Source organism: Staurois parvus, unplaced genomic scaffold (genome assembly GCF_062004578.1).
Source record: "Staurois parvus isolate SC_StPar_1 unplaced genomic scaffold, SC_StPar_1.0 ptg000576l, whole genome shotgun sequence".
Taxonomy (NCBI): Eukaryota; Metazoa; Chordata; class Amphibia; order Anura; family Ranidae; genus Staurois; species Staurois parvus.
In genome coordinates this window covers 629,616-642,777 of record NW_028318372.1, presented here as the reverse complement: position 1 = coordinate 642,777, position 13,162 = coordinate 629,616, and the positions used below count along the sequence as shown (strand labels likewise).

At 45.2% G+C, this 13,162-nt stretch overlaps 1 long non-coding RNA gene across 1 annotated transcript in view; it reads right to left on the bottom strand.

Moving 5' to 3' along the window:
• Positions 1-1,757: 1,757 nt before the first annotated feature.
• Positions 1,758-13,162, bottom strand: part of LOC149450262 (uncharacterized) — a 28,738-nt gene continuing 17,333 nt past the window's right edge. The window contains exon 3 of the long non-coding RNA XR_016315279.1: positions 1,758-2,265. This is a non-coding gene — a long non-coding RNA (uncharacterized LOC149450262). The remainder of the gene's footprint in view (positions 2,266-13,162) is intronic.

Sequence of the window (13,162 nt, the reverse complement as noted above, 5' to 3'; positions counted from 1 at the left end):
TGATTTATCTCATTTTTTTTGTGGTATTTATCTCACTAATTTAACAAATGTGCAGTATTTTCCTCACATTCGATATTTCACTTTGATGAATTGACTCTTTTATTATCTCATTCAATAATTTATGCAAATAAGTCACGTGATCATGTTATCACATGGGGTAACCTTTAGTGAATGGCCCCTGGGTCTCTTATCTCCCCATATAAATTTTAGTGTTTTGTCTTAATCTTTTGAGATCCTGTTTAGAAATTTAATAGGTAATGTCTTAAATAAATACACCAATCTTGAAAGGAAATTTTAACGGTATAATTGCTACCAAACCAAGAGGGAGGGATAATTCTCCATTTTTCCATATCCTCTGTCAGTTTTTTTATATAGTGGAGGGTATTTTTTTCATATAATGTGTGGAGTGCTGGAGTTATATGAATACCTAAATATGGCAGTTCATGCAATGCCCATTAAAAATTAAAAATTGTTTTCACAGTCAGAAGAGTTTTATTGTCTAAATACTAATAGGTGTTCACCGACTTGTGATTTAGAGTTTCTCAGCACCTGAAGAAGTGTTGTCTTGGTACCCACAAAATGCATTGCGTGAGATATCTTGGAACTCTCCCTGAAGCTTCCAAAATATCAAGTTCATACAACTGTTCAAGGAGAGTGTCAATCAGTATATATATTTTGTGAAGGGGGAACAACTACAATACACTGTGACACATGCTTTTATAAGTAGATTTTGTATACACTTTTTAATATTTTTATGGCCTCAAACATTAAAATTTTAACAATCCTGTGCTTGAGGTGAAATCCTGTGAAAATTTTGTATGACTAGGTATTTAAAACATCCCATTTTTGGTAAATGGTGTGTATGTATTTAATAAGAAGGGATAATGGTGCCCCCTAAGCAACCAAAGCTATATATCTGATAAATATTTCTGTTTTGGCACAAGATTGTACCCAATAATTTATACCATCAATAAAGCTGTAGCTCTAGCACAGAACATCTTTAAAGTGTTACAGTCTGTATATGTAATAAAGCAGGGGTCTCCAAACTATGGCCCTCCAGGTGTTGAGGAACTGCAAGTTCCATGAGGCCTTGCAAGACTCGGACAGCCACAGGCAAGACTCCCAGAGGCAAAGGCATGATGGGACTTGTAGTACTTCAACAGCTAATGGGCCATAGTTTGGAGACCCCTGTAGTAAAGCATTTTTGTTATACTCCCTGTGGAACCTAAGCTGTTAATCCTCTGCATTATATAAAAAGGCTGTTTGAACCTGTCTTCTCTGATTCTCTTCTTTTTCTGTCCCCAGTCCATCTGCTGATAGTACAGAGCCCTAGGATACACTCTGCACATGCTCAGTTTGGTGTGTATCACTAGAGAGGTTTTTTTTTTGCATGTGATTAGCACAGGGCCAATCAGCACTGTCCAGAAAGAAGGTCAGGGGTCATGCAGCCTCATAGGGCAGTCAGAAGAGAATGAAAACTCCTCCTACAATATTAACCAGTGCTGTGCTGGACACTGATAGAAGTCACAAGTCTGTTCTAAATCCTGATGAGAAAAGATATTTAGCAGTTTATATTTATTAAAATAATTGCATTGTGTGTATTGTGGGAGACCAGATATAGTGAATGCAGGGTCCGGGGAGACCAGATATAGTGAATGCAGGGTCCTGGGTTTAGTAACACTTTAATGAATCAAACATCTTTTCTGTATGTAGAAATACAGAAAGTAGGAGACAGTAAAGTGGAGATATTCTTAGTATCCTTTTGAGTATTGCATGTATTTATTTTTTATTTCAATAGGTCATTAACCAGCATTGTTCACTTAACAGCAGAACCATAGATCATTGAGGCATAACAGAACAATATAATCCCCACCACATAATACAAGTTATAAGTACACATTTATTGACCGGCCACTAACACTGGTATATAAAATGATTTCTTTTAGTTCTTTCCAGCTCAATATCCAAATGATCATGCATACTATACACAATCTCTCCAGTGGGACACAGACAGCAATGAAAACCTGACAGGAGTACTAACCCCTCCTTGCCCAATACAAAACTAAAAAAAGAGCCCTTACATACACTTTAAAGGAAAAAAAGTAATGCACAATTATGGAGACTGCCATTGCTGACCACTCATCTGAAAACACTGGTCTGATGATCTGATGGCTTCACTGCTTTCTCACTAACACCGTAAAAAAAAGAAAACCGGTTGACATCTGGCAAGGCTGATTTGTGGTACTTCATCTCCACCAAGGTCTCCTTTAAAGAAAACATAAAATAGTTTTTGATGCATTTTACTTAATTTTTTTGTTAAGTACTCAAAAAGCAAAATCAAGTGAGCGCTAAGAGAAAAACAAAATGCAAAAAGCAGCTAGCACAAATGGTGAACCCACTCCATAACACAATAAACAAAAATAAAAGTGCTGGGCTATGTGACTAAAAATCATACAATTCGTATGCAATCTGATATACTTTGCAACCAATGAGTGTTGTTACACACCAAAAACAATATAAATGTGCAATCATAAAAACTTGAATAGATAATTAAACATCTAATGTTAAACATCCGATTAAACATCGGACACAGCAGATCACCGATCAACGGAAAGAGCTGAAGCTCTTGGCTCGGTCATGTGATCAGCTGTGTCCAATCACAGCTGATCACATGTAAATAGGGAAATGCCGGTTATGGGCATTTCTCTCCTCATGAGCTGTCACGCTGACAGAGGAGAGGAGAGCCGATAATCGGCTTTACTCAGAGGGGACATCTTCACTGATCATCAGGGCACATATCAGTGCCTACCAGTGCACATCAATGCCACATATCAGTGCCCATCTGAGCTGCTTTCAGTGTCACCTATTAGTGCCAGTCAGTGCCACCTACCAATGCCAGTCAGTGCTACCTGTCAGTGCTGCCAATCAGTGCCAGTCAGTGCCGCCTATCAGTGCCAGTCAGTGCAGCCTATCCGTGCACATCAGTGCTGCCTATCAGTGCCACCTAACAGTGCCAGTCAGTGCCACCTAACAGTGCCAGTCAGTGCCACCTAAAAGTGTCAGTCATCGCCACCTAAAAGTGTCAGTCAGTGCCGCCTATCAGTGCCAGTCAGTGCCGCCTATCAGTGCCAGTCAGTGCCGCCTATCAGTGCCAGTCAGTGCCGCCTATCAGTGCCACCTATCATTGCCACCTATCAGTGCCATATATGAGTGCCGCCTTTCAGTGCCCATCAGTGATGCCTGTCAATACCCATTAGTGCCACCAATCCAGTGCCTCCTCATCAGTGCCCATCAGTGCCACCTATCAGTGTTCATCAGTGCAGCCTATCAGTGCCCATCACTGCAGCTTCATTAGCGCACATCAGTGAAGGAGAAAAATCACATATTTACAACATTTTCTAACAAAAACTAAGAAAAAACTTTTTTTCAAAAAAAAATCAGTGGTTTTTGGTTTGTTTAGCAAAAAATAAAAAACCCAGAGGTGAGTAAATATCATCAAAAGAAAGCTCTATCTGTCTAAAAAAAAAGATAACAATTTCATATGGGTACAGTGTTGCATGACTGCGCAATTGTCATTCAAAGTGTGACAGTGTTGAAAGATGAAAATTGGCCTGGGCAGGAAGGGGGTATAAGTGCTCGGTAGGCAAGTGGTTAAAGGTAAAAGTAAATGTATAGAAAAGCCTTCAATCAAATGTCCTTCAGCACAAAAAGTGCTCTATAATATTGAAACTGCGCCCACAATTAGTATGAATGGCAGTCATAGAGTGAAGTGACATCCCAATGTGAAAAAGAAGACATCCGTGAAATCCTCCACAACTTCACAGAAAAACTAGTATGTGATCCTTCAATGACATATCCTCAAAAAGGAGAGGTCATGTGATACACCCGGATCAGATACCAACTTCTGGAACACTGCTTCAGCTATTGGAGACCGGCAAATGTGACCTAGACACACGAACAGTACCGACTTGCTCCCAGCCGTCTCCTCCCATTTGCTGAGCTCTTCTTTTCAGGACAAATCATTGAAGGACCACATACTAGCCTTTCTGTGAAGGAGAAATACTTACCTTGGAGGATTGCTTTGCTATAAGCAAGCATTTCACTGAATGAAATCAATTAATTCAGGTTATTGTGTTGGGGTTAGCTGTGATTGGCCATGGCTAATCACATGACACAGATGGGCTGTAATGTGATCACTGTGACCATTCACAGCTAGACTCAGGTGTATACAAAGGATGGCATGAAAGGAAGCCATCCATTGTATACAACTGTCCTGTGGCTTGCTATGATTGGTCACAGCAGGTCACATGGTACTGGCAATGGGGCCAGTACACAGATCTGTCACTGGCCGTGTCTGAGGTACACGGCCTGTGACAGATCTCATTACAGAGCGGCCCTGCGGGCAGGCTCACAGTGCAATCTGGGAAAGACATCATATGATGCCTTCCCGGAGGGACAAGAGGTTCTCCCAGCTGTCATTTGATTATAGGCTGGGTGGGAAGCAGGTAAACGAAAGACAGTCATGTGAAAAATTAGGTACACCTCATAGAAAGTGTTGACTCTTTCAACATATTTTAACAAACTTTAGATCTTTATTCAAACTGTGTCTACAGGTAAAGGTGATATACATGAATGAGAACTGAAGAAAATGGGTCTTTCCTATTATTTATATAACATAATATCAATATTATTATGTGTATAGTGTGGAAAAACTAATTTTACTCTTAACATGAAACCTGGTGTTTGTTCCATCAGCAGAAAGTCCATTCTGTAGGCATTTTAACCACCCACCAATCTTTGACATTGACCACTTCTCCCTGCAAAATTCCTTCAGTTGCAATGTTTGTAGATTTTCTTGTGGGGAATGTACCTTTCAACCTCCCCATATAATTTCAATAGGAATCAAATCAGTGTTTGACTAGGGAAGTCTAAAACCCTACATTTCTTTTTGTTTAGACATTCCTTGGTGGACTTACTAGTGGATTTCTGGCTCCACCTTAACTTGTGGACAGATGGCCTTGTATTATCTTCATGCACACTTTGGTATAAAAATTAAATGTATACAGTAGTCCACTCAATGAAGGTGCACTACCTAGGCTCTGAAGCATCCCCAAACTATAACATATCCACCACCATGCTTCACAGTTGTGATAAAGTTCTTCTCCTGTAATGCTGTCTTCATTTTGAAGGAAAAATCGTTATGATAACAATGGTTATGATTAAGCGTGAGGTCCTGTATTCATGTCCTGGTGTTTTGTGTGTCCTATGGATCAATAAATACACACTATATTCATCTATCCTCCGGTGTGCTGCTGACTCTTCTTCCTGTTACATAGTGTGTGATGGTGAGCCAGAGCCTGCACCTGTCGTGGATTGATCTGGATTGTTTACCTGAGCGGTATACCTTTGTTCTTTAGGTACTTTGATCAAACAACTTTATCTTTGATTAATCAGCTTTCAATACATTGTTTCAGAAAGCCTGGTCTTTGCCTATATGTTCAACTGCTGTTTTTTTCCCACTAACCCCAAGTATAAACTAGACCTAAAAGAGTTCTAATTTTTGGCACCTGTTTCGATGGATCTGAAGTGGTGATAAATAGGAGTCGTTTTCAACAATTTAGATCATGAAAATGAACACATTGGGGTTACTAAAACTGGAGAGTGCAAAATCTGGTTCAGCTGCGCATGGGAGCCAATCAGCTTCTAACTTCAGCTTGTTCAGTTAAGCTTTGACAATAAAACCTGGAAGCTGATTGGTTTCTGTGCAGAACTGTACCAGATTTTGCACTCTCTGGTTTTAGTAAATAAACCTCACTATGCCATTTATATGCCTTATTAGTTTAACCACTTGAGCCCCAGAGGATTTACCCCCCTTAATGACCAGGCCTTTTTTTGCTGTTTGGCGCTGCACTAATTCAAATGATAATTGCGCGGTCATGCAATGCTGTACCCAAACGAAATTTACGTCCTTTTTTTCACACAAATAGAGCTTTCTTTTGGTGGTATTTGATAACCTGTGCGCTTTTTATTTTTTGCGCTATAAACAAAAAAACCACGAAAATTTTGAAAAAAAACAATATTTTCTACTTTCAGCTATAAAAAATATATCGTAAACTCAAAGTTAGTCATAAATTTAAGCCAAAATGTATTCTGCTACATGTTTTTGGTAAAAAAAATCCCAATAAGTGTATATTGATTGCTTTGTGTGAAAGTTATAGCGTCTACAAACTATCGTATAGATGCTGTAATTTATGCCTTTTTTTGCTATACAGCGCTGCACTAATTCAAATGATAATTGCACAGTCATGCAATGCTGTACCCAAACGAAATTTACGTCCTTTTTTTCACACAAATAGAGCTTTCTTTTGGTGGTATTTGATCACCTGTGCGCTTTTTATTTTTTGCGCTATAAACAAAAAAACCACAAAAATATTGAAAAAAAACAATATTTTCTACTTTCAGCTATAAAAAATATATCGTAAACTCAAAGTTAGTCATAAATTTAAGCCAAAATGTATTCTGCTACATGTTTTTGGTAAAAAAATCCCATGCATTAGCGGGCAAACTGGCGCTATCTAGGAGGGGCGCTAACACTATCGGAAGTCACCAGTGACACTAATACAGTGATCAGTAAAAATCTGTTCACTGTAATCAATGACACTGGTGACAGGGCAGTGAAGGGGTTAACTGGGGGGGGGAGGGGGGCAATCAAGGGGTTAAATGGGATTTCTGGTGCACTAGCGGGCAAACTGGCACTATCTGGGAGGGGCGCTAACACTATCAGAAGTCGCAAGCGACACTGATACAGTGATCAGTAAAAATTGGTTCACTGATCAGTGACACTGGTGACAGGGCAGTGAAGGGGTTAACTGGAGGGGGGGGTGATCAAGGGGTTAAACGGGATTACTGGTGTACTGCCGGGCAATCTGACGCTATCTGGGAGGGGCGCTAACACTATCGGAAGTCGCCAGCGACACTGATACAGTGATCAGTAAAAATCGGTTCACTGATCAGTGACACTGGTGACAGGGCAGTGAATGGGTTAACTGGGGGGGAGATTAAGGGGTTAAATGGGATTACTGGTGTACTAGCGGGCAATCTGGCGCTATCTGGGATGGGCGCTAACACTATCGGAAGTCGCCAGCGACACTGATACAGTGATCAGTAAAAATCGGTTCACTGATCAGTGACACTGGTGACAGGGCAGTGAAGGGGTTAACTGGGGGGGGGTGATCAAGGGGTTAAACGGGATTACTGGTGTACTGGCGGGCAAACTGGCGCTACCTGGGAGGGGCGCTAACACTATCGGAAGTCGCCAGCGACACTGATACAGTGATCAGTAAAAATTGGTTCACTGATCAGTGACACTGGTGACAGGGCAGTGAAGGGGTTAACTGGGGGGGCGATCAAGGGGTTAAACGGGATTACTGGTGTACTGGCGGGCAAGCTGGCGCTATCTGGGAGGGGCGCTAACTCTATCGGAAGTCGCCAGCGACACTGATACAGTGATCAGTAAAAATTGGTTCACTGATCAGTGACACTGGTGACAGGGCAGTGCAGGGGTTAACTGGGGGGGGGGGGCGATCAAGGGGTTAAACGGGATTACTGGTGTACTGGCGGGCAAACTGGCACTATCTGGGAGGGGCGCTAACTCTATCGGAAGTCGCCAGCGACACTGATACAGTGATCAGTAAAAATTGGTTCACTGATCAGTGACACTGGTGACAGGGCAGTGAAGGGGTTAACTGGAGGGGGGGGGTGATCAAGGGGTTAAACGGGATTACTGGTGTACTGGCGGACAATCTGGCGCTATCTGGGAGGGGCGCTAACTCTATCGGAAGTCGCCAGCGACACTGATACAGTGATCAGTAAAAATTGGTTCACTGATCAGTGACACTGGTGACAGGGCAGTGCAGGGGTTAACTGGGGGGGGGGCGATCAAGGGGTTAAACGGGATTACTGGTGTACTGGCGGGCAAACTGGCGCTATCTGGGAGGGGCGCTAACTCTATCGGAAGTCGCCAGCGACACTGATACAGTGATCAGTAAAAATTGGTTCACTGATCAGTGACACTGGGTGACAGGGCAGTGAAGGGGTTAACTGGAGGGGGAGGGGCGATCAAGGGGTTAAACGGGATTACTGGTGTACTGGCGGGCAATCTGGCGCTATCTGGGAGGGGCGCTAACTCTATCGGAAGTCGCCAGCGACACTGATCAGTAAAAATCGCTTCACTGATCAGTAACACTGGTGACAGGGCAGTGAAGGGTTAACTGGAGGGGGGGGGGGCGATCAGGGGGTTAAATGTGTCCTAGAGTGTTCTAACTGTAGTGTAGTGCTTGTGTACTCACTTTTTGGATGTCTTCTTCTCTGTCTGGAACGGAATGTGTCCAGGCAGAGAAGAATGACATCATATCCTGCCCTGTGTATGTCAACACAGGACAGGATAGGACAGGGACCGATCATGTGATTTCAGCCAGAAATCACTGGCTGAAATCTAATGATTGATCCCTCCTGGATCAAATAGTGTCACCCGCGGGTCTGCGGGAGCGCGCGCGCGCGCCCCCTGCCGGCGAAAGTGTCAGGAGCGCGGAACCCGTTTTAAAACGTGGTTTTGCGCTCCACTGCCGCCCTGCACACGTATATACACAGTGGCAGGGCGGCAAGCGGTTAAAGTGTAACTAAAGGCAAAACGTTTTTTTCATTTTACATTAGAAGAAGACTATAACCCCTGTCATTTTTTTTTTGCCATTTGTGTCCAATAAGAGAGATTCCCTTTACTTCCTATCCCATAGCTAAAGCAGGAAGTAAGAGAAAATCCTTCCAAATTGAGGGAATCCCAATGTGTTACCAGAACTAGTGACCCCATTGGAAGATTTCTTCTCTATTACTATGCTGGTGTCACCCCACAATTTGAAAATTTCTTTTATTTTCAGTTTTGTTGATAGCAGTAAACAGGACAAATAGAGAGGGTGAATCTCCCTAATGGGGACAGACTGCTAACTAAAGAAAAAAAAAGAGCTGAGAGGTGTTCTAATCCCTCTCCACTCCATCCAAAACTAAAAAAAGATATTGCCTTTTGTTACATTGTAAGTACTCTAGGCACTGTTTAACTGTTTTCCTGCCAACCTATAGAGATATACTGCTACAGGATGGCAGGGGTGCACAAAATCACGTATATCTCTGACAGTCTGGCTTCCGCCCACAACATTTCACAGAAACTAAATATCAAGATATTGGATGAAGCGCTCTGCTATAATAATGCTAAAAAAACAAAATTTTATACACAAATGTAAAAGTGACTAATACTTAAATAATATATGTGCTAAAATTATATAAAAAATTCATATAAGACCAGTCTGCCCCAAATGGCTAAAACTGGTTATACATGTGCACACACAGCAAAATTAGAAAGTGACCAGGTGCTTGGGTACATAAATAGTGTCTTAATAAATACAAAAGGTTTTAAAATCACAGTGAAATACTCATAAAAAGTGCCAAGTGTTTAAATAACAATCAATATACATATAATATAATCATGTGCAAAAAACATGCTATCACTCTTCTGTGAAGAAAATATATATATATAGAAGTGCTTTTTCATTCAAATAGTGCTCAGACCAAAGTGTCACTCCATTGAATCAATCCTAAATATCCAGAGTGCCTCCTCACTAGAGATGAGCGAAGTATTCAAAAATTTGATTCGACTGATTCGGCGAATTCGTGGAAAAATTTCGATTCGAGTCGAATATATTCGCTGTGAATTTAACTTAAAAAAGGGTGTTTCTAGGCTTCAGAGAGACTTAATATTAGTGCTGAACACTGTACCTTTAATTTAAATGCCCTTGGAGTCTGCTGGGGAAGAGAAATAATACTGTCAGTCAGTATGACATGCAGATGAGTGCCGTCGATCTTAGAATCACCGCACACTTCACTCATTTGGGCAGTCACGGGGCCAAAACCAGAGTGTGGAGCCACAGTGTGGCGGTGGAGGCAGCAGCAATGGGAGGCCATACAGCACCCTATGACAAAAATGGAAACCACCAGCAGTGTGAGGAGACCTGAAAGTGGCACATGGCAGAGTGTGGCGATAGAAACAGCAGCAATGGGAGGCCGTACAGGGACCCATGACACACTCTGGACCTGGCAGCAGCATGAGGAGGCGGTACAGGGGCCCATGGCAGATTACGGGCCTGGCAGCAGCATGAAGAGTCGGTACGGGGGCCCATGGCAGATTACGGGCCTGGCAGTAGCAATGGGAGGCCGTACAGGGACCCATGACACACTCTGGACCTGGCAGCAGCATGGGGAGGCGGTACAGGGGCCCATGACAGATTACGGGCCTGGCAGCAGCATGAGGAGTCGGTACGGGGGCCCATGACACACTCTGGACCTGGCAGCAGCATGAGGAGGTGGTACAGGGGCGCATGACAGATTACGAGCCTGGCAGCAGCAACTTGGACAGGAGGACGTTCAGCTTCTGCACCGTCTGGTGCGTGCTCGCAAACTGTTGTCTCTTGGAAACGGATTCCAAGAAAGACTGCTGACGGAATCCGTGAAGAGGAGTAGCAGGAGAAGGAGCATCTGAACGAGCGGAATATGCCAACAAGCGACAACAGGGGCCCATGACAGATTACGGGCCTGGCAGCAGCATGAGGAGTCGGTACGGGGGCCCATGGCAGATTAGGGGCCTGGCAGCAGCTATGGGAGGCCCGTAATCTGCCAGCACCCTATGACAAAAAATGGAACCCACCAGCAGTGTGAGGAGACCTGAAAGTGGCACATGGCAGAGTGTGGCGATGGAGACAGCAGCAATGGGAGGCCGTACAGGGACCCATGAGAGACTCTGGACCTGGCAGCAGCATGAGGAGGCGGTATAGGGGCCCATGGCAGATTAGGGGCCTGGCAGCAGCTATGGGAGGCCCGTAATCTGCCAGCACCCTATGACAAAAAATGGAATACACCAGCAGTGTGAGGAGACCTGAAAGTGGCACATGGCAGAGTGTGGCGATGGAGACAGCAGCAATGGGAGGCCGTACAGGGACCCATGAGAGACTCTGGACTTGGCAGCAGCATGAGGAGGCGGTATAGGGGCCCATGGCAGATTAGGGGCCTGGCAGCAGCTATGGGAGGCCCGTAATCTGCCAGCACCCTATGACAAAAAATGTAAGACACCAGCAGTGTGAGGAGACCTGAAAGTGGCACATGTTTGGGGTATGATTCATGGCGGATTTAGTCAGTTGTGTCAGGAACTGGTGGTTTGAAATCCAGACTAATCCACGCCTGATTCATTTTCACAAACGTCAGTCTCTCCACACTTTGGGTGGACAGTCGTGTCCTCCGCGGAGTTGCAATACCTCCTGCCGCACTAAACACGCGCTCCGATGCCACGCTACTGGCCGGGCATGACAGCCTTTCAAGGGCAAATTCAGCTAGTTGGGGCCAAAGGTCAAGTTTCGTTGACCAGTAGTCAAGGGGATTGTCTACCTCGGTTGGCAGGGTGCTGTCCAAGTAGGCCTAAGCCTGTTGTTTGAGGTCCTGCTCCAGGTCCACCTGATGCTGCTGCTGCTGCTGCTGCTGCGGCTGGTTAGTAGTTTCCTCACTGCGCTGGTGAAGAAAGCTACTCATCATCGACTGCAGACTGAGGCAGCCGCTGCTGGTGGAGCTGCCACTGCTCCTACCACCCCACCCCTCCCCTGCTGCCATGGCAGCGGAACGCGAGCGCACAGGGCCCACAGTGTCTGAGGATGGACGTTGGCGCAGACAGGCAGAGACCAGCTGACTACATAGGTGGTTTTTATAGTACGTTATTTTGGCCTCCCTCTCAGCAGGTGTGAAAAAGGCCACCATTTTTGAACGGTAGCGAGGGTCCAACAAGGTGGACAGCCAAAAGTCATCCCTCTGTCTGATGGTTATTATTCGGCTGTCGCTACGCAAGCAACCGAGCATGCTATGGGCCATTTGTGCCAAGGAATGCGAGGGACTCCCTGCCTCCATCTCCACAGCATACTGCCACGGTGCGTCTGGGTCCTCTGTCTCCTCCTCCTCCTCCTCCTCTACCAGATGCTCCTGCTCCTCCACTCCTGTCCGCTGAGTGGAAAAACCACCCATTTCACTCAATAATTCCTGAGCACCAATGTCCTCCTCTACCTCCTCCTCCTCTTCCTGTCCTGCCCCCACAGGGGTCATGTGGCGTTGAGATCTGTGCGCCACGTCTACCGCACCCTGACCAGCCATTGTTAACAGCATTTGTTCCAGGACATGCAACAGAGGAATGACGTCGTTCATCCCATAGTCCTGCCGACTCACGAATAGCGTGGCCTCCTCAAAGGGCCTGAGCAAGCGCAGGTGTCACGCATGAGCTGCCAATGGCTGACATCTAAGTTACACAGGGAGTACCTTTATCCGCTTTTAACATCAGGAAATCTGTGATGGCCTTTTGCTGTTCGTAAAGGCGGTCTAACATATGTAGGGTTGAATTCCACCTTGTTGCAATGTCACAGCATGAGGAGTCGGTACGGGGGCCCATGGCAGATTACGTGCCTGGCAGCAGCAATGGGAGGCCCGTAATCTGCCAGCACCCTATGTCAAAAAAATTCTACACACCAGCAGTGTGAGGAGACCTGAAAGTGGCACATGGCAGAGTGTGGCGATGGAGACAGCAGCAATGGGAGGCCGTACAGGGACCCATGAGAGACTCTGGACCTGGCAGCAGCATGAGGAGGCGGTATATAGGGGCCTATGGCAGATTAGGGGCCTGGCAGCAGCTATAGGAGGCCCATAATCTGCCAGCACCCTATGTCAAAAAATTCAACGCACCAGCAGTGTGAGGAGACCTGAAAGTGGCACATGGCATGAGACACTGTGGACCTGGCAGCAGCATGAGGAGGCGGTATATAGGGGCCCATGGCAGATTAGGGGCCTGGCAGCAGCTATGGGAGGCCCGTAATCTGCCAGCACCCTATGTCAAAAAATTCTACACACCAGCAGTGTGTGAGGAGACCTGAAAGTGGCACATGGCAGAGTGTGGCGATGGAGACAGCAGCAATGGGAGGCCGTACAGGGACCCATGAGAGACTCTGGACTTGGCAGCAGCATGAGGAGGCGGTATAGGGGCCCATGGCAGATTAGGGGCCTGGCAGCAGCAATGGGAGGCCCGTAATCT